The sequence below is a fragment of the Stenella coeruleoalba genome, assembly GCF_951394435.1.
Source record: "Stenella coeruleoalba genome assembly, chromosome: 11".
Classification (NCBI taxonomy): Eukaryota; Metazoa; Chordata; class Mammalia; order Artiodactyla; family Delphinidae; genus Stenella; species Stenella coeruleoalba.
Genome location: NC_137157.1, coordinates 51570879 through 51584055, shown reverse-complemented (window position 1 = coordinate 51584055; position 13177 = coordinate 51570879). Strand labels below are relative to the sequence as shown.

Here is a 13177-nt window from a genome sequence, read left to right as displayed (position 1 = left end):
CTCTTGGCTTCTTTGTTAGAGTGGTTCCCATGAGTCCCTGTGGGCAGAAGATGCCAAGATTATTAGGTCCTTTCCTCTAGTTACTCACTCACAGGGCATATCTATCTATATAGGTAACACATCTGAGAAAAGTAAGCAGTTCTTCTGAGGATGTGAGTGAAAGGGGTAGGATTTTTTATGTATCTTTAAGCCCAGCACTCTGTCTTATTCATCGCACATGCTGCCTTGTGCACAGAGGACTCAGCAAATGCTTGGGGAATTAACAAAGGCAGTGAAGGTTCAGGTCAAGTGACACCCTCATCTGCCTTAAAATTACTGGGTCCCCTTCTTAAATGACTAGTAAGACTGGCCTCATTATCATTTGTACACACCAGTTGGCACTCGTTCCCAAACAACTGATGAAGAGTCTCTTAAGTATTGATTTAGAACCTTTGCTGAAAATGAGCAGCAGTTGTTAGTAACTTCCCTTGCCTGGATGATTTGCACTCTTTTTTTTTTTTTTTTTTGTGGTACGCGGGCCTCTTACTGCTGTGGCCTCTCCCGTTGCAGAGCACAGGCTCCAGATGCGCAGACTCAGCGGCCATGGCTCACGGGCCCAGCCGCTCCGCGGCATGTGGGATCTTCTCGGACTGGGGCACGAACCCGTGTTCCCCTGCATCGGCAGGCGGACTCTCAACCACTGCGCCACCAGGGAAGCCCGATTTGCACTCTTGATGTGATTTACCGGAATAATTTGGAAAAGCAAACCAGGGCCCCCTGTCAGGACAGGATCACTTTTGAATACTTGCAGGTAAAAGCACAGCTCGACTTTGCCTAAGGTAACCTTGAATCTGTCCGTCCTGAATCCTGTGCCCCTGGAGAGGTAGTTCTCAAACTTAAAAAAAAAATATCAGTCACTTACTCCGCGATCCCTTGCTTCTTCCATAAAAACCTCCAACAGATCAGAAGAGAAAACTGCTCTGCACGAGTAAGGCCACAGGGTTGGCCTGTCTGGGTGGGAAAGCTGCAAGGCTTCGGGCAGGGCTGTGGATTGGCGATCATCCAAAGATGCATGGCAAACTGCCCACTCCTGCTACTTGGCATTCCTGAGGGCAGTGGTGGCTTTGGCGACATCTGCAAATAGCAGGCAGGGATGTAGTAGGGGCAAGTGGGTTACATACTCTGAAAAGGGTGGTGGCCCTTATGCTATTTTTGTCACATGCACTGTAGGTCACTGCTTCCTACGTTGGAGCCGATGCAGTCCTGCTGTTTTGTCAACACAAGTATCCAAGGACAAATTTTAATTGTGCCATAAGTATCGGGGAAGATAATGAAAAAATTTCTCCAAAAAAATAACAATTTCCAATAAGCAACATTCAGTCAGCCTAGGCCAGTTAATTACTGTAGGTATCTGTTCTGAACGGTCAGTACCTATAACTTATGCGTTGTTAAATATTTCGAATATCACTCCCATGGTTTCTGTAATAGAAACCGCTAGAGCAATTTTGTATGTACGCTTTGCAAGATCAGTGGGCGGATGACAAGGTGTGACTTCCTAAAATTGTCAACACTATTTCTTGTTTGCTGTTGGGTTAAGAATGGGTTAGTTGGTGATTGTACTTGAGCTACTGGACACAGAAGAATGTCTAATGGTGTGACACAGGCCATGAGATGTGCAAAAGGAAAACTGTTTTAGCTCAGACTCCAATCAGAAAACAATTCTTCTGCAGGCACTCTTCTCTGATTCTTCTTTCCCACGTCCAGGTCACAGCAGCAGAGAAGGCAGACCCAGAATACTCAGATTAGAGACAAAATCCATTCCTTGGCTAACACGTAAGGCAGGCAGCCAGCATTTTATGGAGGATTTTAGAGAAAAATCATTTTCTATAGAAATCAGTTGGCAAAGATTATTCTTAAATTGAACTTTGATCAGTTGCGTTGCATATGAAGAGACTAAGAATATTTGAAAATAATTGAAAGAGCCTGAACTCAAGGTCACATTCATCTTAGCCCTGACTGGCATAGATGAGCACATTGTGTGGCAGAGTGTCAGGTGAGCAGAAGCTGGGAGAAGAGGAATGCAGTCCAGGCCCACCATGCAGTAGGTGCTCATCTCCATAAGCTGCCTTCCTTGACCACAGCAACAGAGTTAGTTCATGCTCCGTGCCCTCTGCCAGCCTGGCAGCAATTATAGCAGAGACAATTTATCGGACAAGGGATTTACACCAGCTGGAGCAAGCAGAATAAGATATCTTTTCTCTTTTTAATAGAACTGAGTGAAAAGTGGAAAGCAGAACTACTGACATGTGTATAAAAGTAAATACATTCATTTCTCAAAAGTATAGCATATTTCCTTAAGAATATAAGAGAAGAAAATCGCGTTTCCAAATGTATACTTTCATACCTAAGTTTTGGACTCACATATAGAAGGCAATTAATCACTCACTTATTTACTTGAAGATTCTGTCAAATTGCAACATGGCTTCAATTCTTAAGAGATATGTGGAAGCAAACACAATTTTTTTTTATTAAGAAAAGTGAACAGATTTAAAGTTCTCTTTGTCACTTGTTTGATATCTTACACAGATGGAATTTTTTTCAATTTAATTCAACATGCATTCATTGGACTGTTGCTATATATTTGGAATCATGTTAGTGGCTGGGGTATAGAGATAACTGCTAAAACCACATATCGGAACTCTTTCATTACCAAGGTATCTTATTAAAGTGTGTGTGTGTGTGTGTGTGTGTGTGTGTGTGTGTGTGTGTGTGTGTGTGTGTTTACACCGTAATTCTTACTTTAGGTTTGTGTATGTGGATGGGAACGGGTGGAGAAAACTTTTTTGTTTTAAAGAAAGTATCATTGAAGTTCTCTGATTTCAAAAAGGTTAAGAAAAATCTTTCTGAGTGACACTAGTGGAGTTTTCTTAAAGGATAAGTGGACATCACAAAGGACTTCCTAACCCAATCCCACTCCTGTGTTGTCCCTTCCCATGTACCCCAGCACACAGCAGTCTCCTTGGGAGAACGTGCCTCCCTCTGGCCTAACAGAGGTGCTTTTGAACTTGGAGTTAACTCAGAACCTACACGCCAGTCGGCCAGGCCCAGGGATCCACTCAGCCTCAGTGACACTGGGTTGAATGTTGTCAGAGAGTCAGTGTGCTCTCTCTCTCTTCCTTCCTTTCACACACCAACCAAAATGAACCCCAAAGCAATTTTAAAGGGGAAGAGAATGAAATTTATCAAGTTCTAGAAAAGAAAGGATTTTAAAAAGGCAAGAAAAGAAGTAAACATTGGACACCATACCTATCTGACAAGTCCAAGCTAAATAGTAAATAGATGGGAAAAATGGAGATTCCTCTGATTTGGTAAGGAATAGCTGTGACTGCCAAGATGAGACCATCAGCTTACAGTGGGTACAGTTGTTTTCTCAGTGTCAATTCAGCACTGTGGTTATTAAAAACAACCCACCTGAGTAATTTGGGGGTGAACTGAATCAGTAGAAGACATCCTTTCAGTCTGACAGTTGCTTTACATCCAAGTCCCTGTTGGCCACCTGGGGGCAGCATGAGAATCCCAGGCCTTACAATTCAAGTATCACCTGGTTTCCTTGTCTCCATAAGGTTTGAGAGACCAACTAGTCTTGTGAGAATGTGTGTGTGTAAATGAAAAACCTATCTTTTCTGTCACCACGACTGAATACAAATTCTACAAGACGACTCTGTGAGCATTTGGGTGTTAATCTCATGCATATTTCCCAATAGCCCTGGTCTCATCACTTCTGGGTGGATATGTAGCAACATGACACAATCTCATTTACAACCTTTCATGGTCAGATTATAAAATCATAACTCCTCAAAGAAGATCTTTGAGGGCAGAGTACAGAGACCACTGAGAATTACTAAGAACAATTAGGAGCTCTGAGTTCTCTCTCTAATTTTTCCAAAGCCCCACCCTATGACTAGAGCAAGAGATTTCAGTGTTTGTTCCCGGGGGAAAAATTTGTTGGCTTGGAGACTTAAAAGTTCCTATGGAGTGAAAAGGAGTGGGTACACACACATACCACCCCACTCCCATCCCCACCAAGGAATCCCAAGGGCATGAGCCCTAAAGCAACCTCATCCTGATTCTAACCCCATCAGAGGACATCTGGGTAGCCAGGTATCCTGATGGTTCTCATTTATTCAACATGAAAAATGCCTACTGGGGCTTCCCTGGTGACGCAGTGGTTGAGAGTCCGCCTGCCGATGCAGGGGACACGGGTTCGTGCCCCGGTCCGGGAGGATCCCATGTGCCGTGGAGCGCCTGGGCCCGTGAGCCATGGCCGCTGAGCCTGCGCATCCGGAGCCTGTGCTCTGCAACGGGAGAGGCCACAACAGTGAGAGGCCCACGTAGCGCAAAAAAAAAAAAAAAAAAAAAAAATGCCTACTGAATGCTAGTCCCTGTGTGACTCCTGCAGTGGGTGGGGGTAGGCATTAAAAATAAAAATGTCACACCATTATAAAGCAATTATACCCCAATAAAGATGTTAAAAAAAAAAATGTGCCCTCCTATAGGAAGGAACAGCATAAATCTTGAAAGGCTTTACATCTACAGATATTCTCAGCACAGAGCAGGGCTTGGTCGGCAGTAGCTGATGAATGAATGTGAAATTGAATGAGGATCTGACTCAGAGTACACCTCGGTTTGACAACTTTCTTTAAAAATCACCAATTCTCTCTAGTGTATATAGGTTTTTTTTGCTTTTGTTTTTATTTATTTATTTGTTTATTTTTTCGGCTGTGTTGGGTGTTTGTTTCTGCGCTCAGGCTTTCCCTAGCTGCTGCAAGCGGAGGCTACTCTTCGTTGCGGTGCGCGGGCTCCTCATTGTGGTGGCTTTTCTTGTTGCGGAGCACGGGCTCTAGGCACGCGGGCTTCAGTAGTTGTGGCACGCGGGCTCAGTAGTTGTGGCTCACAGGCTTAGCTGCTCCGTGGCATGTGGGATCTTCCCCGACCAGGGCTCAAGCCCGTGTCCCACGCATTGGCAGGCGGATTCTTAACCACAGCGCCACCAGGAAAGTCCCTGTTTTTAATTGTGGAGTTCTGGAGAACAAAGAAAAGATTGTCAGGATGGGGAGATTTTTCTTTACGGCTCTCTGTGGACAGTTTACAAAGTGGATGGCTCTGTGGTTGACTAAACCACAGATAAGTTCCTGAGGGACCTATATGGAATGCATCTCTAAGGCTTGCTGGTGATTAGGCCTGTCCCAGTATAATGCATAGTGTTAAGAGCTGTGCCAAAAACACGGTATTCCAGAAGTCTATCTTGGAGCTTAGAGTTTCTCTGGGGAAAAAAGCCTCTTTTCATGTGATGGACGACTCTAAATTGCTTTGCTGTAGAGAAGCAAACATTCTTAATAAAGGACATGTGAGTAAGGGATGTCCTTGGAACAATCTCAGAGAGGTCTGGTCCACCCCGCAAGTTGCTAGGTGCCTTGTTGCATCCTCTTAAAGTTCATGCACAGGCCTGGAGTGTACATAGCATTCATACATGTGATTGTTTGGTTAGGGTCTACTGTCTTCCTCTAAGCTCCATCAGTGCAGGAATTGGGTGTGATTTTAGTGACTACTGAGTTCCCAGGACTTGGTGTAGTGTATGGCACAGAGTTAACACTAAATAAACCAGGACTTTTGTGAATGAACTCACACTCTGTTTAAGAGCCATAGTATCACTGTCATAATGCACCTGCTGCTATCAGCTCTGTCACCTTGCAATTCTGCTCACTCCCTGACACTATTAAACATATGTATTTGTGGGATATATAACACATATATACACATACGTATATATATTGTATACACGTGTATATATACACGTGTGTGTATATATGTGTGTGTGCGCATGTTATATCTACATATACACCTCTGTGTGTGTATGTGTGTGTGTATCTGGCAAAATCATAAAGACAGACAGCAAACTGATACGAGTATATGCAGTAAATATGACAATGTGTTAATATTCTTATTGTGTAGTGGGGAACATCAGTTAAATGAAAGAGAAAGAGAGAGCTTGGCTATTTCCAGTAGCCAGGAGCCTCTTATGTACAATACAGCTGCACACTGGGATCATTTGGGAGCTTTAACAAACCCTCATGCCTGGGTCTCATCCCCAGTTGGGTGTGGGTGTGGCCTGGGCAACAAGAGGTTCTAAGAACCACTCAGGTGATGCCAATGTGGAGCTAAGGTAGTGAGGCACTGGTTGAGGACCAGACGGTACGTTGTTTTGGAGCAGATTTTGTTACCTTTGTGAGGAGTCACTCTACATCTAAGGCGGATTGTTACCTCTTCCTCCAGAGGAAGAGCTTCAGGGATGGGGACCTTTCCTTGTGGTTTGACAGAGGACAAGCGTGGAGAGGAACCCAGGAACTTTTCAGGAGAGATGCGACCAAGATTTTGACCCCTACTTTTTTGAGATTCAAACTTCCAGTGGATTGAGATGGTTCCAGTGAAGGTCCATCACCAGGAAAAGATCCCAAAGGGTCCCAAGAAGAGTCTTTCATGAGAGAAGGGGGAGTCTGATAACATGGGCCCAATGTGAGGCCACATTTATAGCACTAATGATGAAAACAGTGACAGATTGCTCTGAGACTTTTACCCTAAGTGATTCTGTTGACCTGGTTCTGTGTGTTTGCCCTGCAAGTAGGTGGCATACAGTGATTAAGAGTCCCATCAGGGTGACCTGGCTGGGAGAGCATCAGTTCTCTAATGGAAAGATGGATAGTCGGCTGGTGAAAACCCAGCAGATGTGCATCCTCCTTCCAGCTAGTTGGTGAACTCATTGCCTTGAGGGCAGTGACTCTGTCTGGCTCTCCAGCTTCAACCTTCTTTGAAGATACTAAGAATGTGGTTAATTATCAGCTTGCTCCACCTTTTTTTCAGCTGAGGCTTCACCTTAGATTTCTGCTCAGTTTCCTTGCTGCTAAATTACTTTCCTGGACTTGTGAGGGATACCTCATTGGAACAAGGAAAGGTATTTACACAGAAGTACCTGTTCTGTGCTGAATGGGAAAGATAAGAGGCACCTCAACCGTGGTGTTCGGCCTCCAGGACCCTTTGAGCAATGGGGGCAGAGGCTGCTGGCACCCCCACTGGAAGACAGAATTCAATTTAAGTCTCAACAATCCTTGAAGTCCTTTGCATGCTCTTAGAGAGGCTGAATGAGTGTCACTTCAGATGTGGTAAAGCTGAAATGGAAACTATTATATCAAAACATTTCATTTGGTGGGGGGACTGTTTGGAAAAAATCTTAATTTTTTTTTTTTAGGAACAAAGAGGAGTTGATGAAAGGATTTGAGGTTATAATGACCAAAGTCTCTCCTGCCTCTCTTTTCTCCCCACCCTTCTTCCAAAATGGAGAAAAGAAATGAAGCCAGAGAAATGTCTTAAATGTTGTCAGTCTGGCAGGCCAAGTTTTTAGCTAGGATAGCGTGTAGTAGTAATACCTTTTAATTACAGTTGTACAATTATAAATAGGAAAGAAATGAAAAGATGAAGATGCGGTTTGTAATGAAATTACCATAAATACCATGGCAAGCTTTAAAGTCGTCACGAAAATCTGTAATACCAAAACATGAATATGGAGGTTAACTTCTACCAAGGGTAGAAATTAAAATTTTGTGGATTTGTGGTCTTCCTTGTTAGTTTGGTATTTCCTCCTAAGTACACATAAGTACCGTTATTTTACAGACACAGACAGACCTTTAAAAAGTCAGAGTCCTGGTTAGCAACTCTTATGTTCTCCAAGCCACTTGGGCAAGCTGACATAGAAGTGACTTGAGTTACGAAGGCAAGTGGTGGGAACATCAAAAGAAATCTAGTCCAACTGCCTGGAGGGTTTTGATTATTTCTCCTTTTGGAAGCAGGCATGTATTTTGTTTGTGATGCACAAGTTTATCTTCAGTCTTTATTTAAAGACCCATTTTACTTCCCACTGAATGGACACAGTTTTATGGCTGAGGATAGGGGATCATAACTGTGAACTGCTGCATTGGTCCTGAGGTGAATAAGCTAAGCTATTCGATCGGAGCCCTTAGATGGGTTACATCATCTTTTGTTGCCTTTGCTTTTCTCACAAGTTAGCACCTGTTTGTTAAAATATTGCTAATGAGATCAATATCATGAGGTCAATTTCCATAAGTCTGTTCCCTAGCTGCACACTGCTAAGAGATCTTGAAAACATGGAACTTTGATTAGAAGAGAGATTAAATAAATGAGTTTGGCTCACTTTATTGCAAACCTTTCTCCAACAGTGTGAAAATCCTTAACATGTCCTGGTGATGGTAGATTGTGTCCTCTCTTTGCCCATGACAAGAAACTTTTTTCTTTTTCTAAACCAAGAACAATGATTTTGCTACTTCTTACTGCCATTAGCATATGGGCTAGCACAATCAATTAAGAGGTGTATTCTTCTGCCTCTGCTAGGAATAAGAAATTGTGCTGTGATGGTTATCTAGGATTAAAGATGGGACAGCGAAGTAAATCTGAGGATGCCAGATTGAGGAAAGTATTGAGAAAAAAGGGCAGATTAGAGAAGGCTTTTTATGTGGACTTAAAAGAAAATCCAGTGGATAATGGAGAGTCATTGAAGGTATTTGAGCATGGAAACGACATCATGAAAGTGGTATTTTGGGATAAATCGAAAGGTAAATAAATTGGAATCTGGTCATTGCCTGCCCTGGAGACACTGTGGGGGCAGAAACAAAGTGACAGTCACTTTTCCTTAGCTTGAGGCTGTGGGAAACCTAAAGCCCAGCTACTAATACCAATGGTGGGTGGGAAGTCTGGCTCCTGAGAATTCCCTCTTCCGTTGTCCCACTGCCCCTACCAGTTGGGCTGGGTGGTTTCAAGTGAGGGGTGCAGCTCTCCAAGTACTGCAGTACCCCAGGTGGAAGGAGAGGGAGGTTCTTGGAGGGCAGGACCTCCTGCCTGAGGATGCATGTAGTTGTGTGTGGTAGTGGTGGTGGAGTTTGAAATAGCCAAGAAGAAGTGGTCTCACTCCTCTCTGCCCCTTTCTAAACTCTCAGGAAAGAATCAATATAAGACCTGGATGACCCCTCCGTCTGGTGCCACATTGCTATCAAAGAGAGCTGATATGCTGAATTCATTGGGGGAAAATACGGAGAAATTGGAGGAGCTTGGCTGCTGTAAAAGAAAGATAACAAGTTGAACAACTTACAACAAAGGGAGTTAGAATTAATGGATCAGAGCACAAGAATATAAAATACACATAATATCCTCAAAGGAAAAAATATCAGAAATGGAAAAAAGAAATGAGCAGTCCTAAAGAAGATCCTACCAGAGATACTGGGTAAGATGAAGACAATAGATGAAGAACTCAGAGGGATTGAATAGTAGAATGAAAACCTTGGATGAACTAATCAATGAGCTGGAAGACCAAGCCCTTAGGCATCAGAAACAGACAATAAGGAGAAAGATTGGATAAAAGAAAAGTTAAGAGAAAGAGAGAAGTGCCAATATGATAGGGATCCTAGAATGGGAAAGAAAGAGAAAGTAGTGAAGAAATATTTCAAGAGTTAATAACTATCTATATAGAAATATGGATAAAAGACTTTAGATTGAAAGGGTTTTAAGTAGAGATAAGGAAAAATCATACAATAGAGATAAGGGAAAATCAACACAAGCCACATTATAAAGACATTTAAGAACTTAGAAGACAAAGAAGAAATTCTAGAAGATTCTTGAGAGAAGGAGCAGATGACCTCGAAAGGACCAAGAATAAACTGCCATCACACTTCTCAACAGCAACACTCGATGCAAGGAGACAGTGGAGTAATAGTCTCAAAGCACTAGTACATTGTTCCTGAGGTTTTATACCCAGCTAAATTATCATTGAAATGCAAGGGGTGACATGAAGATATTCTTAGTTATACAGAGTCTAAGAATTTTTACCTCATAAAGACAAGCTTCGAAACGCTACTGGAAGATGAAAAACCATTCCAGCAGGATGCTAAGAGTATGGGAAGTGTATCGGTCAGTCAGGGAACAAATCATTTTAGATGTTTCAAGCTGAGGGGGATTTAATGCGGGGAGTTGATTACAAAGATGTTGAAAGACTCGGGGGAGCAAAAGGGGAAGGGTGGTCTACTCAGAGCTCAAGGAGTTGCTATTGCACCTGGGCTGGAGCCTCTGAGCCCACACTCGCTCTGGGTGCTCCTGGAGCTGCACTGCCAGTGCTGCTGGAAGCATGGGGCTGACGCTGGGCAGGAGCCACCACTGTTGCAGCTGAGGTGCTATCAGAAACAGAATGGCTCTGATCATCTTCCTCCCTGCTGATCAGGCGCAGGGGCCTCCCATTGGCAGAACCTAACTAGGATTTGGCCAGCAAGGAAGTCTGGGAAATGTAGAGCCTTTTGCTTGCCCTTCTTCCAGAAAAGAATATAGAAGAGTAAGTGTGAGACTAGGAGCTGAAGACAAATATCTGGCCTGGGAGCTAAGGGCATGTAAATAAACTAGAAAGGGTAATTCCTGTCTAAATAAGGGGAACAAAGAGAGAAGGCAACAAGGTCACGTCCATTATAATCTAGAACAAAAATGAACAATACCATTTCATTGGCAGGGAGGCGAGAGTGTGCTAAAGCGTCTGTTTGGTAAAGATATAGATACTGAAAAACGTAAGAGACTGATCGTGTTCTGTCTCACTAGTCATTGTACAAAACATAACTAAAGCAATAGTGAGATAGCACTTTACAGACTCCAGAGTGGCAAATATTATAAAATTGAATGACTTCAAATATAGGCAAGAATTTGATAAAAAGGAACCCTCGTGCATGTGAGAGTAACTGGTACAGCCACTGTCTGGCAATACTTACAGACACTGAGGATCTAGCCAAACCACTCCTGGGATTATAGGCCAGAGAAACAGTTGCATCATAAGGGGACATGAACAGTGATGTCCACTGCTGCATGTGTGTGGTAGCAGACAGGTGGAGGCTAAGAACTTAGATACCTATCACTAGGAGACTGAATAAGTAAAACGTGGGGAAGCTTACTATGGAATATAAACTAGGTACCTAAGGGCATTATGAAAACACAAAAACATAGTGTTAAGTGAAAATAGTAAGATATAGAATAAGATGTATAGGAAAATATTACTTATGAAAAATAACATACATACCCAAAACCTCCACATAGCATTTAAGGATACCATAGTGGGTTGAATGGTAGCCCCCGCAAAAGGTATGGTCACGTCCTGGAATTTGTGAATGTGATTTTTGTTTGTTTGTTTTGGAATAAGGGTCTTTGCAAAAGTAATTAAGTGAAGATCCCAAGATGAGATCATCCTGGATTATCTGGATGGGCCCTAAAGCCAATGACAAATGTTCTTAAAAGAGACACACAGAGTGGAAACAGAGAAGAGAAGGCAGCCAGGTGAAGACAAGCAGAGACTGGAGTGATGCGGTCCCAGCCAAGGACACCTGGAGCCTCCAGAAGCTGAAGGAGGTAAGGAATGGAATCTCCCCTGGGGCATCCAGAGGGAGTGTGAGCCTGCTGATACCTTGACCTTGGACTTCTGCACCTCCAGGGCTGTGAGAGGATAAATTTATGTTGTTTTAACCTACCATGTTGGAGATAATATGTTACAGTAGTCACAGGACACTAATGCAGATGCCTTTTAAATCTTTATTTGATAGATTTCTAAAGCTGTACATGAGGTGCAGTCAGTCCACCAGGGGTCCACAGGGACTGGATGGCAGTGTCAGGAGGCTGCCTTGGTGACCTGTGCACTGTGTTCCTCTTCCACACCCTCTCCCCTTTCCCCTTAGAATCTGTCTTTACCCTGTGTATTGGTTATCCACTGCTGGGTAACAAATTACCCCCATATTCAGCAGTTTAAAACAACAAGCATTTATTATCTTACAGCTCCTGTGGATTGGGAATCTGCGTGCTGTGACTTAGCTGGGTGCCTCTGACCTACCATCTCTTATAAGGCTACAATCAAGGTACCAGCCAGGGCTGGAGTCATCTCAAGGTAGGATTTATTTTCAAGCTCACTCACGTGGCTGTTGGCAGGCCTCAGGTTTTCACTGGCCAGAGACATCAGTTGCATAACCTATGGGCTCCACAGAGCTGTTCACAACGTGGTAGTCTGTTTCCCCCAGAGTGAGGGATGAAAAAGAGAGAGAGAGAGAGAGAGAGAGAGAGACCGAGACCACAGCAGAAGCTGTGATCTTTTATAACCTAATCTTGGAAGTGACATCCTGTCACTTCTCTCTGTTCTGTTCGTTAGGAGTAAATCACCACATCTAGCCCATACTCAAGGGGGTGGGGAGGTTACACAAGAGGTCGGTACCAGGCGGCAGGGATCACTGGAGGCTGTCTGAGAGGCTGCCTAAAATACTCCAAGAGGAAGTTCGAGAAATAGAGTACTCTCTCTCAATAGGGAGTAGGATGTACCCGAGTTGAGAGGGGCCGTAGGAATTCTTAGGAGAAAATGTGTCATAAGCAGAGTTAAACATTTACTCATACCTCTGCCATTTCTCTTTGTCCTCTTATCTGGGTTCTATATGATTAACCAAACCAACTGAACAAAAACTAAGAAACCGACTTCCATGCCGATCACTTCTCCAAATTTCAAATTCCATCTCCCTCCACAAACTGTGTGCTGTTGTTTGCTTTCCAAAATCCTCAGGAGTTATTTTTTATGTTTTGTTCAGCGTTTATAGTAGTTAGCGGGAAGGTTGTTCTGTAAGCAACTTACACCGCTGCAGTAAACATGCAACTCTATTTAAAATGCATTTGATCAATGTCTGAAAATATGTTACCCTGGTTACAGTGGGAGGGAAAAGGATGAAAAAGCCTAGGAATCGCTGGGTCAAAACAACTTGTTTGGGCTTCTGTAAAAGACTCTAAGTATTCTAAAATTCATGTTTTTTTCCTGGAGTAGAAACAACATGAACTAGAGAGCTTGATGGCTCTGGTTTAAATTCCAATTCTACCATTACTAGCAGAGTGACCTCATGCAAGTGACTTCATCTGTGCTTTAATTTCCTCATCTGTAAAACTCAGGTAGAGATATATAGCTCTTTGGAATGTACAGGGTCAACCAAAGCAATGTATGTGAAATGCATGCAGTGCACTGCATGGAACGCAGGCGGCCTTCTTCAGAGCTCTGTACACTTTCCTTCCCTCCCTTCATTAT

The 13177-nt window shown here is 43.2% G+C and overlaps 1 long non-coding RNA gene across 1 annotated transcript; it reads left to right on the top strand.

The window, feature by feature from the left end:
* Positions 1–271: 271 nt before the first annotated feature.
* Positions 272–11991, top strand: LOC307194621. Its single transcript, XR_013830590.1, has 3 exons — positions 272–790; positions 11273–11478; positions 11899–11991. It is a non-coding gene; the product is annotated as an uncharacterized lncRNA (long non-coding RNA).
* Positions 11992–13177: the final 1186 nt, after the last annotated feature.